Below are 18,722 nucleotides of genomic sequence, written 5' to 3'. Positions count from 1 at the left end.
TGATATACACCACCACATCTGGCTTTAATGTGTACTTCTACAATCCCTAGCTGCATGCCCCTTGCCGGCCTCAGCTTCTGTGGGAACCACCAGCTTGAACATAGAGTCCTTCAGTCACTGAGGAGTCTAGGGAGTCAAGGCCATTACTGTAATACAGCTTTTCATATCTCATTGAGAAAGAGAATGTTCTCTAACTTTTAGAAATAACAAACAAGAGGATTGCTAGCTTTCCCTGCTTTATTAATATAACTAATTATCAAGAACACAGACTAAGGGAGACATTGTCCCATTCATTCAGTTTTGGATAATGTTTGCCATGAAATGTACAGGGTTTTTTTTATTGTTTGCCAAATACTTTTGAGCACTTATATACTAATAAATTTAATAATTACCTAGTCCCAAAGACATACTTTTTAACCCGCTGAGTTACACATTGTTGATGAAGCAACATTTAAAATGAAAGACCTTTAAATAGAGAAATCTGATAGGAGGCTGCAAATAAGAATTTCAAACACAGAGGCGGTGTGGTGTGTAGGAGAGATGAACGGGAAAGCGAGTTTAGGGAGGAAAAGGGAAGATGGGAAATCTGAGCACACACTGGGTAATGGATCGTCTTTTGGGTAATTTGATGCCTTTTGGGTTATTTGATGCCTTTTGATGTATCCAGTAGTCAGAACCACTAATGTATTAGTGCTTAAACAGTGTCTCTCAGAGCCCTGTATTCCTTACAAAAGGTTTTAGATTCAAATTTTAAAATATGAGAGCCCTTATAGTTTCTCCAGCCTTCTTTGGGTATTCACAAAAAAAGACTGGAAGGTCCTCCCTCACTTCAAGCCCCTGGGGAAGACTCCTATTTCACATGCAGAAGGAGATGCTCAATGTTGCATTTTGAGTAGGAAATACTCAGTTGGTTTGGTCCTTTGGGGTTTGAAGCCAGGTCTGACGTGCATCATTGTGTCAGCAAGGACAAGATGATGACAATCTGCTTATTGAACTGTCCTTGTTGGTGATGTGGACATGAGAGAGTGTTCTGTTGGGACAAGGACTTCAGCCATATGCATCATTATCAAGCAGAGTTCACTCTCTTCCAGCAAAATCTATTTAAGTTTAAGCTTGGATGCTGCTGGCAGGTGGATCTTAAAGGCACAGCTGTTATCAGCTTACCCAGGAGACTGAGAATCCCTATGGGAAGAGAAAGAAGATTTCTGACTTCCTTTGAGGGTTAGTATTCCCAAGGGGAGAAGAGGCTTTTCAGAACTGAGGGCTGGGTACACAGAAGGAATAAGGTTGGCACTTTCAGGAACTTGTGTCAAAGTCCTGAGGGACACAGAGGAGGGAGAAGAAGTGGGAGTGAGGGAAACAGGTGAGACATCCAGTGCAATATGATGTGCTTCATACCATAGATTTCAGAAACAAGTGGAGCTTCTGCAGGGTCATCTTTAAGAGTCCTTATGAATTTGGACAATTTGGGACTGCCCTCTGTGGTGCTGATTCTGGCTGCCTTGGGACATAGCCCTGTGCCAGCCAGACTACTGCAGCGTGCTTTGAAAGAGCTGTAACATTTGGGGCTCAAGTATCATTGCTGTCAGACCCTCCACAGGGCCACCCCGAGTAGACATTTGTTAAAATAAATTTTTTCTTTCTAAACAGGGTCAAATCATAAGCCTTCTGCCAGTTATCAAATTAGTATATATGTCTTAGAGTTTCCATTGCTGTGAAGAGACACCATGACCAAGGCAACTCTTACAACGGAAAACATTTAATTGGGACTGGTTTACAGTGTCAGAGGTTCAGTCTATTATCATCATGGTGAGAAGCATAGCAGAGTACAGGCAAACATGGTGCTGGAGGAGCTGAGAGTTTTACATCTCGATTTGAAGGCAACCAGAAGAAAACTATCTTCTGTAGGCAGCCGGGAAGAGTGTGGAGCTTAGACATAGGAACCCTCCAAGGCCCACCTACACAATGACACACTTCCTCCAACAAGGCCATACTTCCTAATCATGCCACTTCCCATGGGTCAAGAATATTCAAACCACCACAATATGTTAAAGGTTTTATTGTATTCCCGAATCAGTAGGGAGTCTAGTTTCATAATGGTTCAAAAGAGATCTCGAAGAACAGACATTGATTCAGAGCTGTGAGCTAGCACTAAGACATTGAGACAAACTAGTCTGTAACCCAGGAGGATGTGCTGGATAGAGAAGACAGCAGTTGCAAAAATAGCTCAAGGTTAGAAGGTCAAAGCTTGAATCAGATGATCCGAAGGAGTATACAGAAATCTAGAGGTTTTATTTTTGTTGTTCGTTTGCTTTAAACATATTCTTCCCATCTCAAAATCTAAAGGGGCCACTGAATTATCACCACCCATTCTCCAACCAACTGATAGCCTTTTTTCCCCTAATATCTCATGTGTTTGAAGGTTAAGTAAGACTTCAAAGCTGTAGAAATATAGGAATGAAGTTGTAAATGGTTTACAGAATTGTTGGCTACTTTTCTGACATTCAAAGGCAGGGAAGCAGCTCCTGTCAACTGTCTCTAGTGTATGCTGCTTCCTTTGGAATTTGCTTCAATAGCAGCTTTTAAAAGTCATGTTTTTTCGATTGTCAAGATGGTTCACTAGGTAAAAATGCTTGCTTTTTGAAACTGAGTTCAATCCTGGGACCCACAGGGTAGAGAGAGAAAACAGAGGACTTTAGGGGTGTTCTCTGAACTCCACATGTGTGTCATAACATGTTTATGACCCCACTGTGGGTTCTTTCTCTCTCCCTCCCTCTCACTCCCCCTCTTCCTCTACCTTTCCCCCCTCTCCTTCTTATCTCATCATGTACATGTGTACAGTCACTCTTAAAAAACAAACTGAATATGTAAATGATTTAAAAGTCATCTTGGCAATTGTTACTATAGCAATGCAGAATAGGTTGAAGTGGGGTGGGTGTTTTGTGTCATAAAAGAGGAAGAAAAAGTCACGACCCTCTCTAAGATCATTATGCAACTTTCTGAATATAACCTGACTTATTATACAGTGTGCCTTCAAGAAGAGAACTAACTGCATTTCTGTTTTTGAAAAAAAAAAGTCACCTCAGTGTATGAAGTTATGTTTCTGATAATTAAGATACTGGCTTAAAATGAATCCCTTGTCCCGACTCCAGACAAGATCTTCCCCTCCGTGGTCTTGTGACTTACTGAAATCCCAAAGTAGGGGAACTAAATGACAGGGATTGACATCCTGAACTCTATTTCCTCTTGTAGATTGGTTCTCTAAGACTTTTGTGAGTGATGAAAAATCACCTAACAAAGATGCACCCCTAGTAATGAGGATACAGAACTTGAGCCGACCATCTTCTGTAACCAGGCAACTACAGTAGAGGGATGACAGCATCACAGCCACAAGACCTTGGACCAATAATTTGTCCTGCCTACAAGATATGCTGGGGTAACAGTGGCTCAGAACTTGTGTGAATGGCCAGCCAATGAATGGCCCAACTTGAGACCCAGCCAGGAGAGGGAGCTCATGCCTGATACTACCATTAGGGCCTGGAACCAGAGGCTTGATAGCCCAGAGACCTAGGATAGAACCAAACACGACTGGCAAAAACACGAAGCAAACAAATACTTCTAGACCAAAGCCTAGCATAACTGTCTTCAAGAGGTTTCATCCAGCAATTGGTAGGAACAGATATAGAGACCCGCAGTCAACATTAGGTGAAGCTCAATGAACTCTGAGGAAGATGGGGATGAAGGGTTGTAGGAGCAAGAGGGGTCAAGGACACTAGAAGAGCGTGTCTCACAGAATCAACTAAGCAGGGCTCATAAGGGCTCATAGAGACTGAAGTAACAGTCAGGGAGCCTGCGTGGGTCTTATCTAAGTGCTCTGCATATACGTTATGATTGGGTAACTTGGTGTTTTTGTGGGACTCCTAACAGGGAATGGGTCTGTCTCACTCTTTTGCCGGCTTTTGTGTCCCTCCTACTGGATTGCCTTGTCCAGCCTTGACATAAGGATATGTGCCCAGTCTTGTTGCGATTTGTTATGCCATGATTGGCTGATACGCTAGGGAAGACTGCTTTTTACCGAAGAGAAATAGAGGAGGAATAGATCAGGGGAAGAAGGAGGTAGGCCAGGGGAGGGACTGGAAGAGAGGAGGGACAGGAAACTGCAGTCAGGATATGAGAGAAGAATAAATAAATATACAAAAGCCCCACAGGAATGTTGAAAATAAGATGAAAAGACTTCAGGAAGTATCAACTAAACGAAAAGAGAAAAAAATGATTGTGATATCTGGTGAGCAGAACTCAAAGCAAATTATCAGTATTAGGCTGTAACATTACACATTTGCATCACGGGAGCTTATGAAAGACATGATAGGTCAATAGATGTAACTGAGAAACAGTACAATGTATGAAGAGCCACAGAAGGAGGGGGCTGCAGTGACTCATGCCTATTTCCTGCCAGAGCCTCAGACATTCAGGGGCATCATGCCAGGGGCCCAAGTAGCAGCTTCTCTCTCAGTTCAAATGATGCAGATAAGTTGGAAATGGGATGGAGGGACACAGGCACATTTGGGGTTTAGACCAGCAAGATGGCTCAGTAGGCAAAGGGCTTGGTGCCACGGGGTTTTATGGATCTGAGTTTGGTCCATAACACACACACACACACACACACACACACACACACACACACACACACACACACACACACATTAAATGAATAAATAAGCGAATGTTTAAAAATTAAAAAACTGTGTTTTAAACAACAACCCTAAATTACTCTTCGCAGCAATAGTCAAATAGTTTATTGGAATCAACAGCTCTAAACAATGTGGTGAGTGTTGGGGATGAGTTGGGTAATGTCTGAAAAGTCAAACTAGCAGCCCCATTCTTACCACACTTTCCACTCACTGTGGAAAGATTACCTGCTCTAGTGCAGAGAGCTGTTGCCATTTTCCACAGACTATGGTCTCTCTCCTAGAACACAGCTGGGTAAGCCTCTTAAAGGCAGTCTGATCTCTGTTCCATTGATGTATTGGAGTCTCTACGGCTGTATGACTTGTAGTTTGTAGTCTAGTAATTTATTTCTCTAATTAAGAGCACTTGTTGCTCTTGAAGAGACCCAGGTTCAATTCCCAGCATCCACATGGTGGCTCATGACCAGCCATAGCTCCAGTTCCTAGGAGATCCAATGCCCTCTTCCGACCTCTGTGGACACAAACTATGTACCTGGTACACAGACATCATGCAGTCAAAGCACTCGTTTTGTTGTTGTTGTTGTTGTTGTTGTTGTTGTTTTGTTTTTTAAGGAGTCTTTGAATCCTAGGAGTGGTGTGAATGAGGTGTACTTCTTCGCAGAAATGACAGTCAATTTGAAGACACCAAAGGAGAAGCAGAGCCATTGGTCACAGGAGGGACACCAAGAAAGCCCAAGGAGCCTGCCTAGAAGAGACCAAGAGAGGAGCAGAAAGATTTGCACATTAAGACCATCTACCTATTATACAAATAACTTGTGTTTCTAAAGTAAACAGCACAAGTTTTAATAAAACCAGAGATGTCAATCCTTGGTTTCAAGGATTGCACTTTTGCACTTCAGGAAACAGTGACTGGGACAGAGTAAAGCTACTGGTTTTTAGGGAATGACAAAGAAATGATCATCATCATAATAACAACACCAAGAAAAGAATTGTGTCCTCTACTGAGGAAAAATTGTGGAAACTCAATGCTCTCTTGGACATTTATTGGGAGAAAACAAGAAAACCTTAGAGTACTAAGAGCCTATTAACAGACCTATTTTTTTTCCTTTGTTGTTATTAGACAGTATCACTCTGTTCCTTGTTGTCCAGGAACTCACTAGTTAGATCAGACTGACTTTGAACTTGCCATGATCCTCCTGCCTCTTCCTCCCAAGTACTGGGATTACAGGCATGCACTACCAGGCCATCCCATAGACAAAATATCATGTAGTTTAAGTGCCAAATCTATGGACAGTCAGCCTAAATTTTGAAGAAATGTGTGCATAGAATACACAAAATACATTCTTGAATGAACTTCCCCATAAAAACTCTATTGAGTTAGAGTAAGTCATTACATAAAAGGTGGTGTGTTGTTGTAAAATAGAAAAAATAAAAAAAGTAATGGTGTCTTTTATCCCGCTAGGTCCTGCACTGCAGTGCCCCAAGATATCTGCTAGATATCTTGGCGGTAACATCCCACCTCCTCAGTGGCTCAGTGTCTCCTGCTGCTGCACGCTTTGCTACACTCAAACCGTCACATAAAAGAACACACGACAAAATAATCTTTCACCCAATTGGTAAGATATAATTGCGTACCTAATCATACAAAGCCCAGTACCATCCATCCCGTAGGAACATTAATAACAACCTGTAAATACACAGAGCGAGATCTTTACGTCAGCCTCCATAGTCCTGCCACGGCTTCTCCCTCTCTCCTGTCTCTACCTTTCTGTCCTAGTCTCCTCCTCTTCCCTCAAACTTCTCTCCTGCCCATCTTTCCTTCTCATCCAATGACAGGCCTCCTTCTATCCTGTACCTGCCTCACCTGTGAAATCATCCTACAGTGGTGGATAGATCCTGAGTATGTATGTATGTATGTATGTATGTATGCATGCATCTACTTGGTGTGCATAGATATAATATATATGTATGTGACTATATATAGTCTATAGACTATATATAGTATATTCAGCTATGTATTATGACATGATAAGTGATACCATCTGGGAAAAACAGGAGTTATGCATGGCAGGGGAGAATGGATAGAGATGAATATGATCTAAGTATATGACATAATTAAATGAAAATGTCTGTATGAAGTCAATCACCTGTCAATGACTGTCAGCCAATAAGAAAAGGGCAGTTGGTGAGCAAGCGTTTCACCTACTGATTTCCATAGACAATGATGGAAGAATCCACTAAGAAGGAGGGAGAAAGTATAAATGATAGTCCTATTTTTACTAAGAATTTGGGGGGCAATGCTAACTTTAATAACTAGGGAAAATCAGAATCAGTTCCTGCTCTACACCAGCTCTAGTTCTACAGCTTCATGTGTAGCATCTAGCTCAGAACAGCTCTCTGATGCAGAATCTAAACATTCCCTTCTTATGGAAGAGGAACTCCAGAGACCAGAGAACAGAGCACAGAGAACTTCATCAACTTTTTCCAGAGCCATCTGGCTAGTAAACATAAGCTTAGGAAAACTATTTACTTATCTTTCTAGTAGGTCAGTAAGATTAGCTGCAGCCACTTCCGATGTCACCTAATGAAGGAAGTGTTGGTTAAGGACAAGGGTGGACACTGGAACTGGGGATGCCTGCTTTGTCCCTTCTAAGTCTTGTGTCACTGCAATGGCCACTTTTAAGCCTTGGATAGAAAAGTCCTGTCTTTTATGACCAGATCGGGCAGATGTTTAAACACTTACAAGAGAGATCTGGGACTGGGGTGATAGTTCAGTTGGTAAAGTGCTTACGAACACATCACACACGAGAGCATCAAGACACAAGTTTGGAACCTTAGAACCACCATAAATCCCAGGTGTTGTAGTGCACGCTTCCATGACCAGAGCTGGGCAGCTAGTCTAGTTGATTTGCGTGCTTCAGGCCAATGAGAATCATTGTCTCAAAAAGTAGGTGGATGGTGACTGAGGAATGATAGCCAAGGTGGTCCTCTGGCTTCCACATATACACATGTGTACATACACAAGCACACACAACAGAACATCACTAACCCACTTTCTCACAGTTCTAGAGACAGGGAGCCTGAGGTCTCTGTCTATGGGTTGCAAGATGACTCTCTTCTGTGTCCCTACATGGTCTCTTGAAATATATGCATAGCTTTGACACAAACACAGCTCAGCTCATGGCCAGTGGTTCTGAGTAGATACCATCCAATTCTCAGTCTATATTGGTTTAAAAATTAATTATATTCTACTCAGGATCACCATTTTATCAAGTCTGGGTATTTCACAGCTTGGGTTAGTTATTATTGTTCCCTCTTGTATCCTTTATGAAATATTGGCCTGTACAAATATGCCTAGAGGATATTATAGTTTGATAATAATGCAGTTTTGACTGTCATTTGAGAGCTGTGTAAAGATGGGAAAATCATATAGTCCCTCCTTTCTTAGCCTCAGTTTCCTCCTTTGCAATTAAATATGATATTAAGGGACATATATAATGATGTTTATTGCAGCACAGTGTATGGAATGAAACATTGGGCACAATCCAATTGCCTATGAGGAAGGGACTGGATAAACAAACTGTGGATGACTTACATGTGGGGATACTTTATTATGGTTGGAAATGAATGGAATGCTCCCAACACAGCTATATGAAATGATATTGAAAGCATATTGAAGAGTGAAAAAACATTGCAAAGTGTTCCAGTGTGATACCCTACATTTCTCACTAAAAGCACACAGAACACTGCATTCTTAGGAGAAAAATATGTTTGTGTGTATACATAAAATACACTATAAATACATATTAAAAAGATAAAAACACAGATTGTACCTAATTGTACCAAATGGAAAGTTATCACTGGGATGGAGGATGAGAAACAGTGGCAGGGAGAGGTACAAAGGACATGTCCACTCAAAGTGACATGTTACTCTCTTCTTCTAAAGAACTGAGATCTGTATGACAAAATATCATTACTTGTCAGTTCTTGGTGGCAGGTATGTGGGTGTTTGTTATGTTCCATTTTGGAACAAAGCAAACCCAAAGGTGGAACTATTCCTTTGTCTCATCTCTTAGGGTTATTGTGGGGCTTTGATAATAACAAGGTATTTGTTGATTTTCTTAGCAAAGAAAAAATATCCTGTATAATCGTTATTCTGTAGCTACTCTGTTCTGTTTGCTGATGATCCTGTAACTTCTATTCCTAAAGTCCCCATTGTCTGGTAGCTCCAAATTTGGGGTGGTGTTTGCAGTGATCATGAGAGTAGTGACGAAGGTGGAGTTGGTGGTGATAATGGGGATGGAAGTATTCACAATAAACTGGGCAGTGGTGGTACACACCTTTAATCCTGGCATGTGAAGGTAGAGGCAGGTGGGTCTCTGTGGGTTCAAGGTCAGCCTGGACTACAGAGAGAGTTTCAGGACAGCCAGGGCTGTCCCTGGAGATTACATCTCAAAGGTCAATCAATCAATAAATCAACCAATCAATCAAAAGTGGAAATAGTGGTGACGGTGGTGGTAGTGATGATGGTGTCTTGTGTGATGGCCGTGGTGATGATGGTAGTCATGGTGATCATACTGATAGTGGTTATAGTGTTCCTGGAGAGATGGTGGAAATAATGCTGCTGGTGGTGGTATGGATAAACGAGGGTGGTGATGGTGTGATGGAGCACTGATGATGTCTGTGGTCATGGAGGAAGAGATGGTGGTGATGATGATTGGAGGAGGTGGTGATGGTGAAGGAGGTGGTGTTGGTGGTGAAGGTGATTTATGTAGTGAGTAGAGGTAGATTTCTGATCTACCACTGTGCCATATTATGCACCATAGAATTTAATAGTTTGGGGGAGGGCTACGTGGTTTACTCTAGTAAAACCTAACTTTTAAAAGCCTGAATGACTGTGTGTCTACTACAGCTCCTAGTAAACACCCTTCAAAGCTCTGCCTTTAGGGCCATAGTTAGATTTTTCTGTAAATACTTGTTGAATTTTATCATTTTCTTAGAACTGCAACAATATGAGAGATGACCACAAGAGGACAGTAGAGAAACACTAATAAAGCACATCTGTGCTGAGACTGATGGGTGCACAGCGTTTTCTGCACTCTGGCAGCTGCACAGAGAGCATGTCCCTCCAGGGACTCATAATGCAGCAATCTCAGGACCATTTGAGGTGTCACAGAGTGTCATAGAATTTAAGAGCTGTTTAGAGCCATCTGTTCACTGTCCTCAGCCTTAGCCAGTAGCACCTTGTCTGACTTAATGGTAAACCTTGAGTCAGAACCCTCCAGATGGGTCCCTTATGGATTTCCAAGCCAAAAACAAATCATAAGAAATGTTTTTTTTTTAAATTATGTGCTGCTGACCTTAGGGGAAAATGTTGCAGCAAAAATAACCATCACCTCTGGCATACAACAGTCATTGTGTGTTAACTTTATTCTGATGACTGTTAATTACAAAGTCTCCCACCATCCCAGTTTTCTCTCGTTAAATGCAATCATTTGTTCTCATTCATCTTAATTATAATGTGATTTGCAAGTGATAACATTCATTCATTTATTTTCAATATGCTAAAATGCTGCATAGAATGACACCAGCAAGAGAAAACAAGCCATCCATTTATAGACTCACTGAATACTTCATGTAGACATCTATTCATTATGTATGTAGGATGTTAAAGGTCCAGGTTCAAGGCAGAGCATAGTCAGAAAAGGTTTCTTAGAAGAGGTAGCTTCCAAGATGAGACTTGAAGTAGGGAGTCATGTGATGAAAATCAGTGGGAACAAGGCAGTGTTCCAGAGGTGTTTGGGGCTGGAAAAGGGACGTGCATGGGCTGGACCAGCAGAGGAGTACAGTGGGAACAGTTATATGATGGGCAGTAAAAATATAGAAGAGGCAAGACAAGTGGGAGAGTTTGGGCACAATGCTAACAGGAAGCTGGGCTCCATCCCTTGGAAGGTTTTCAGTAGGCGGGCATGGCCAGAGATAGGTTTCAGAGTACTGATGCTACCCATAGGAAGGCAGAAGGAGGGGAGAGAATTATGGGAAAATTTCATGATCTGCCAAGCTGAGGAAGCTGAGAGCAATAAAAGATACTAGAGTTCATTTCTTCCTTGTGCTGTCTCCTTAGGAGCATGGGTTCATCCCTCAACTAAAGTTAATCTTCTCTCACTGAGATGAGTAACCAAAAGAAACAGGGTGGCTCTCATCCAGGAATGGTGTTGCCTTTCAGGGGACATCCAGCAATGCCTGGAGATATTTTGGGCTGTCACAACTGGGGAGGAGGAAGAGGCATTAGTGAGTAGAGTCAGGGGTGGAGGGTGGCAGTGTTGAACATCCCATAATAGGCAGAACAGCCAACAGCAAAGGTGCTTATGATCAAAATATCTTCAGTACCGAACTGAGAATAGGACCCCCGTTGAAGGAATCAGAGAAAGAACTGGAAGAGCTTGAAGGGGCTCGAGACCCCATATGTACAACAATGCCAAGCAACCAGAGCTTCCAGGGACTAAGCCACTACCTAAAGACTATACATGGACTGACCCTGGACTCTGACCTCATAGGTAGCAATGAATATCCTAGTAAGAGCACCAGTGGAAGGAGAAGCCCTGGGTCCTGCTAAGACTGAACCCCCAGTGAACTAGACTGTTGGGGGGAGGGCGGCAATGGGGGGAGGGTTGGGAGGGGAACACCCATAAGGAAGGGGAGGGGGGAGGGGGATGTTTGCCCGGAAACCGGGAAAGGGAATAACACTCGAAATGTATATAAGAAATACTCAAGTTAATAAAAAAAAAAAAAGGAAAAAAATATCTTCAGTACCTAGCTCAAAAAGTGTGTAGAAAAATAAAACAAAATACAAAGGAAAGAAGACCAGGAAGAAAACACTTAACACATATGGAGACTGTAAGAATCACAACCAAACACTACTTTAAAGAAGTGTGTGTGTGTGTATAGGTGTGTAGGTATTCATATGAAAGTATAGGTAAATATATATTCTATTTAACAATGGTTACAAATTTGAAGCACTAATACACTGTTTAAAAGTAATGCCAAGCAAGTCTGACAGTAGACGGTGGGAAGTGAGCTATTAGAAGATAACTAAATCACAAACCATTGAGTCTCAAAGCAAAATCTAGTTTTATGTTGTATGCAAGAGATGTATACAGGGAGTCAGAGATAGGAGTAGCCAAGGGGCCATAAAAACAAAAAGGAGGATACCTTGGGAAGTGTTTGCTTTGCAAACACAGGGCCTGATTTTGATTCCTGGCTTGGTTGAAAAAAAGAAAGAGAGAGAAAGAGAGAGAGAGAGAGAGAGAGAGAGAGAGAGAGAGAGAGAGAGAGAAACAAAAAAAAACCAACCTGTGTGTGGAGGGAAGTGCTTGCACACGATTCCAGTGGTGAAGAACTGGAGATGGACAGATCCCTGGAGCTCACTGGCCAGCCAGTTCTAGCCTACTTAGTGAGCTCCAGGTTCCATGGAGAGATCCTGTCTCAGAAAACAAGGTCTTCAACTTCATCTCTAATGAACAATACCTTAAGTTGCCTCTGGCTTCTGGCTTCCATACCTACCCTACACACACTCTTTACAGTTACATGAGATGAACATGAACAAATACCTGAACATACACGGAGACACATTAAAAAGAGAAAAGGGAAATAATGTCTAATCAATTTGCTAGTGCCTGACTGAAGCATTCTGGCTTTTGCTGCTGGTGGGGTTATACTGGCAGACACATTATGGATGGGCAATAGGCCAGGTGCTGGCCAGTTTACCTTCTAAAAATGGCCACAGAGTCTTAAAAGATGAACAGAGAGGCCTGAATTTTTACCAGGTCTCAGCATCATTAAAACACTGGCCTGTAGGTGTTGTCGTATAATTATAAAAATAAAATTCTGTCTTATCTGCTCTAGGTCCGGCACTGCAGTGCCCCAAGATATCTGGTCTGAATCAGTAAAGCGTCTCACCCGCTCTGCTCCATCCCATATCACACTGCTGAAGGCCTCTCTCTGAGCCTAGCAGCAATCTCTCTACCTATCTAATTCCCAAGGCAGGTTTCCATGCCAGGAACACACATCCCAACTCCATGGTGGTCCAGACCAGCTGCCTCACACTCTCTTGAATCTGCACATGAAAGAACACACAACACAATAACCTTTGACCCAATTGATAAGATATAATTGCCCACCTAGACATACAAAGCCCAGTACACATCCATCCCTTAAGAACATTCATAACAACCTGTAAGGGTGCAGCGTGGAATCATAATGTCAGCTTCCATTTTGTCCCGTGGCTGGCTACTCTGTCTCCCTCCTGTCTCTTCTGTTCCCGCCTCCTCCTCTTCCTAACTTTTCCCCACCATCCTTGCTTCTCGTCCAGTCACAGGCCTCCTTCTATCCTGTACTTGACCTTACCTGTATTTTACAAGTTAAATGGGGAGAAGGTTCTGGTGAAGTCACCTGAGTCCTGAGTATGTGACTAGACAGCCAGACTAGGCAGCCGCCCTTGGGGCAGTATAATTAGCATCAAAATACAGATAACTCCAGGGCAAACTATAACAGTAGGTGTGCTTTTCTGAGAGCTCAGAAAAGCGGGTGAGAGGTCAAGGGAGATTCAGAGCCAATGACCTGTGTCACGGAAGTGTGTCACGGGGAACTTGCTTCTCAAGCAGAAAAGATGTGGATGCTTAAGACATTTACTGGTGCACCAAAGCCCTAACATACTGGTTTTTGTTTGTTTTTTTGTTTGACATGGCCCCAAAGGAAAAAAAAAGTTATAATTGTAAACACAGAAAATTATCTTTATTTCTAGCTAAGGTGATGCTTCGTCAAGAGTATCAAGAGTAGTTAATTAAAACCCTATCAGAACTAACAAAATACAGTAAAGCAGCTTGTACACACACACACACACACACACACACACACACACAAACAAACACACACACACACAGAGAAAGAGAGAGAGAGAGAGAGAGAGAGAGAGAGAGAGAGAGAGAGAGAGAGGGAGAATTTGTACTAAAATTTAACCACCAAACTATCATTATGGTTTTTTTATTCTAGATGACATATCAGGTATGACTTACTTTTCTCTGTGAAACAAATACATATTATTGCCCAATAAAACAAAATCTAAGAGAAAAATTAACATGCACACTATTTAATATACTCATTAATGAACTCTCTTCACTTTTTGTCTGCCCCTAAATTCACTTCCCCTGGAACTATCGACAGGGAAATAATGAGCTATACTGGTAAGCTTGAGTCCGGGGCGACAAAGCCAGAACACTTATGAATCTTATTAATCTACCACATTGATTATACATTAGCTTGTGGGTGGACTCTATTGATTTCTTCTATACAGACTGAAAAATAAAATAGTATCATCATAGGAGGAGGATTTATCATGAGTAACTGGGTTATGTTCTCAGGAATTTCGAGATGGATAATTATTACTGGACTTTTTGCTACTTTGTGGGTTCCTCTTTCTTTCACCCTTCTTCTTCCACCCCCTCAACCCCATAACACTAGGTAGGGGAGAGAGGAGGGGCAGTAGTATGATTAGACTACTTCCTGCTGATTGAGTTCCTTGACAAGTTTGATCATCAATGTCAGGATAACTAATTTATTCTTCCTGTCTCCTTGTACATGGCTACTTGACAAACCATGTCAAACTGCAACAAACCACAACCAGCAGCACCCAACCAACTGGCCAAACAGCCCCTTCTGTGGAGCTGCAGCATTTGTATACTCTCTGAAGAGTCCCCAGAATTCCAAATGTACACAACTGCGATGACTGCAGCTGTCAAAACCACACCTCTGCTAGAGCATGAGGCAAATCACTGTCAGCTGCTATGGACAATCAGAAGCAGCCCTGTATCCCACACCTGGAATCAAAATGAAAACATTCTTAGATATCTGTGTTTTTAGAGACCAATATTCCCACTAAAGAGACTCATGGCTTTGAAGATGATTGTACAACAGAAATGTGTAAAACTCTTCATTTGCCTGAGGCAAAGCTCTTGGTCTTAGTGCCACAAATTTCTAGAAACTGAAAGTTATGTTGGTTAGTCTCTGAAGTCAGCAGGGACAAGTGGTCAGGCAGGACCTTGGATGCTTCATTCCTTTTCTGACAGCGACTCTGGCTTGGGGGATGTTTTGGTAAAAAGGACAAAAGTCTCATTTTCTTACCTTGTAGGCTTTTCTCTAAGCCCTGAGCAGGCTCCCTAGGCATGGAGTTTATAAGGAGCAGAAGTGTGAAGGGCAAGCTTTTGTACCCTTCATCTCTTACATCTGGGTTTAGACTCCCTACAAGAGCACTTAGAGGGGAGAAAAAAAAACCAACAGTAAGAAAAGTTCAAAGAAAGGTGTTTGAGGGAAAAGGACTTTCTGTAGGAAGCTTCAAGGACACTTGCTTTTTCCATCCTGTGCAAAATGGAACCACAGTAAAGATGTCAAAAGTCTTAGCTCAAAATAAAAAGGGCTATTCCCTGCAAAAGGCTGAGTTACACATTGAATCTATTTTCTGTTTCCACACTACCTCCATTTTGGCTTCACTCTAATTTATTTGGGAGGGAATAGTGATGCAGGAGAGAGGCAACATCATATTATCCTTGGAGGTCCATAACTGCCTTTGATGAGTTATTTCTCTTTATTGTGGTGAGTTGGGAGGGGATCTGTGGGCTACCAGGTACCTTGTTTACCTCTACCGATCCATATTTTGGCATTTACATACTCACGTGGTACCAGGAACACAGGAAGCTAATCCTTTGAGGTTTTGCAGATGTCCCATTATTGAGGACCTCAGAGAATGAGCTAAGAAACCAGATCATTTAGGTGGCACTCACCTCATGAGCTCTTGGACACCATTAGACTTGATGTCTAAGATGCTGTCTTCGTTAGTGTTCAGCAGTTACTTTTTAACAACACACATCACTAAACTGATGGAGAGCTCCTATAGAACCACTTCAGAACCTGGAGGTGTAGGAGTGGCAGGCAAAGGCTGTCCAATCAGAGGGTTACTTGTAGTGGAAGAACTCTGTGACTGGTTAGGGAGTTAGCCTGATTGAGGAGACAGGGTTCTGTGAAAAACAAAAATGCTATGCAACTTACCTAAGTGAGTGACAGAGCCAAGAAGATGCTCAGAATCCAGAAAAGCAGTGATGCACCAAAAGCAGAGATTTAGTTCCAAGAGGGCTGGGGTTTTAAACCAGATAACTGCCACAACCAGCTATCTAATGTCAGTTGGCCACATTAAGTATCTTCTCTTGGCTTGACAAACGTGCTATGACGCCAGCCTTCCAGGTAGGAGAAGGAAGGTCTTGGGTTTTCATTCCTTTCTTTGTGCAGGACTCAGGGCTTGGGGTGGGAATGTGAGCAGGTGTGAGGCATTGACAAACCCTGCTCACCAGAGTTAGCCTCAACCCTTCCCTATGTGGCAGGCCCTCCCTCTCTCAGCCCTTTCTAAACCTTTCCCGTCTGTGGCTTCCTGAGTAGCATATGTTGCCCACAGTGCAGCTAGTTTTAAACTGGATTAAGTGACAACGTTAAAAAAACTTTTAAATGAGAGGTTTAAATTTAGACATCTGGGGCTCAGTAAACATCATTATTACAAGTTAAAGGTCAGAGATGTCAGGGAAATAACAGTTGTCTCATTCAGCTCCTTGTCATTAGCAGGAGGAAGTGGCCTTCGAGCAATGTTCTGATGAGCTGTATTCTTGTTCCCTGCATGGCTTGGGCAGTCATGTATACAAGAATAGACTGCCTTTCCACCCAGGATCGATCCAGAAACGTGATGTTTTTCTGCAGTGATGAAACAATTGACCAAGATGTTGTTAGATGTAAGAGCAAATGGAGTAGGCTTTGAAGTGACAAAACCACAAGAATACCCCATCCCGGTTAGTAATCGGAATTCTATAAAGAAATGGGAAGAACGAAACTGGTAACACAGGGTGTTATTAGACCTACTCCCAGGGTTAGTGCAGGTAATCCAGCAATGGCTAACAACAGAAAGGACAAGAATCCAGTCTCCAGGGCTGGATGTCTCAGAACTTATAATCTAGTGCTGGAATCCAGGAGGATTCCTAGAGAGCTGCTGGTCTTCAGTCTATGCTGGGATACCAGCTGCAAAAACAGGGTACACATTTGCCAGCGAGATTAGAGCAAGCCGGTTTAACAAAAAGCAAAGCTTCCTTCTTCCATGTTCTTTTATGTGGGCTGTCACTAGAAGGCGTGGCCCAGACTTAGGCTGCATCTTCCCACCTCAAATAATCTGATTATTAAAACTCCTACCAGCTCGAGTTTTAGTTGATTCCAGATGTAGCTAAGTTGACAAGCAGGACTAGCTGTCACACCACTGAGAAAAAATTCCTTTTATTTATTTACAACAAGGTTTTGTCTGGTATTTTTTAGTACTGCTTCCCCAGAATTTAGATCTGTTGGCCTGAAATAGGTGCTCAGTGTACACTTCATAAATAGGTGAAGGAACAAGTAAGTAACAAATGTTTACTTAGTAAACAGACACAAGTTGTGGTGCAGCAAAATGGTTTAGCGGTAATGGGGCTTGCTGCCAAGCCTAAGAACTTGAGTTCTATGCCTGAGATCCACATGGCAGAGGAGAGAACTGACACCACAAACTGTCCTCTGACTACCACACACCATACCATATGTGCACATACATGAACACACACACACATACACACACACACACACACACACACACACACACACACGCAATTGCACTCGCTATACAAATGGAACCACTGATAAACAGGCTGTGACTGTGAACTATCAAAGTTACCGTGTTCATGGAGAAATAAACAATTATCAAATAAAGATCTGTTCTCCCTGATGGTGCAGATCATTCCAAGAATAAAGACCTATGAAAGGGCCGGAGAATGGAGGGGTGCAAAGACCTTAAATGAGGAGAGGAGCCGCCATTCTAAAAATGAGTTTAATGTGCTCATTGGTTTTCATTTGTTCCTTTGGTAATTCATTTTTCTATTAATCCACTGGGAGTTTTTTTTTACAATATATTCTGATGATATTCTCTCCCATTTCTCCTGCTAACTCCTCTCAGACCCATGTTCACCTCCTTACCCTCCTCATTTGTGAATTTAGCCTACTAGAGCTCAGCGATGCATGACGACCTGTCTGGAGATGTTTACGGCAGCATTATTGTGAGTTTCCAAACTGAGAACGACTTATCACCCAAAAGCAAGTTCAACGTCACATCAACTGAGAAATTCTAGACAAGCATTAAAGAGGAAGAACATTTATGTGTATCTGTAGAAGTACAGGTGTGTATTTATTCACATAAATACAAATTCATATGAATCAGACCAACGTGATCAACCTGGCTCATGAACAAAGAAAACAAAATTGCAGAGTAGAATATGTAGTGAGGTCCATGTGTGCCTTTGTGTGTGTGTGTGTGTGTGTGTGTGTGTGTGTGTGTGTGTGATGTGCACATGTGGGTAGGTATTCCTACCTGTGCATGTGCATGTGCATGTGCATGTGCATGTGCATGTGCATGTAGAGGCTGGAGGTTGACTTTGGGTATCTTCCTCCTGGGCCCTGAATGTAATTTTTAGAGACAGAGTCTATTGTTGAGCCTGGAGCTCACCCATTAGCTTCACTGGGTGGCCAGCAAGCTCTAGAGACCAGTTGTCTTCGCCTCGATAGTACTGGGATCACAAGTGCACATCACCAGTCTGGCTTTTTACGTAGGTGTAGGGGGTCTGAACTCGGGTCCTCATCCTTATACAGCAGGAACTTCCAGCCATCTCCTCAGCCCGTGAGCTGATTTTGAATGAGAAGATGTGTATATAATATGTACAAGAATGAGCCTTGTGTGCAGTGGTGTGACACATCTTCAGAGATGTGTGCTCCATTTTTAATGCAGGTCAGTAATTTAGTAGTTGGGGGAAGGTACCTTCAAGGGAGAGGAGATAAAAAGAAAAAACAGCTGAGTGAATAGTTATCAGCTAGGAATAATGGAACAGCAAGGTTTAAACTAGGGTGGAGGACAAAAGACTAGGGTAGAGG

The sequence above is a fragment of the Rattus norvegicus genome, chromosome 8 (genome assembly GCF_036323735.1).
Source record: "Rattus norvegicus strain BN/NHsdMcwi chromosome 8, GRCr8, whole genome shotgun sequence".
NCBI classification, from domain to species: domain Eukaryota; kingdom Metazoa; phylum Chordata; class Mammalia; order Rodentia; family Muridae; genus Rattus; species Rattus norvegicus.
This window is presented reverse-complemented; position numbering follows the sequence as displayed.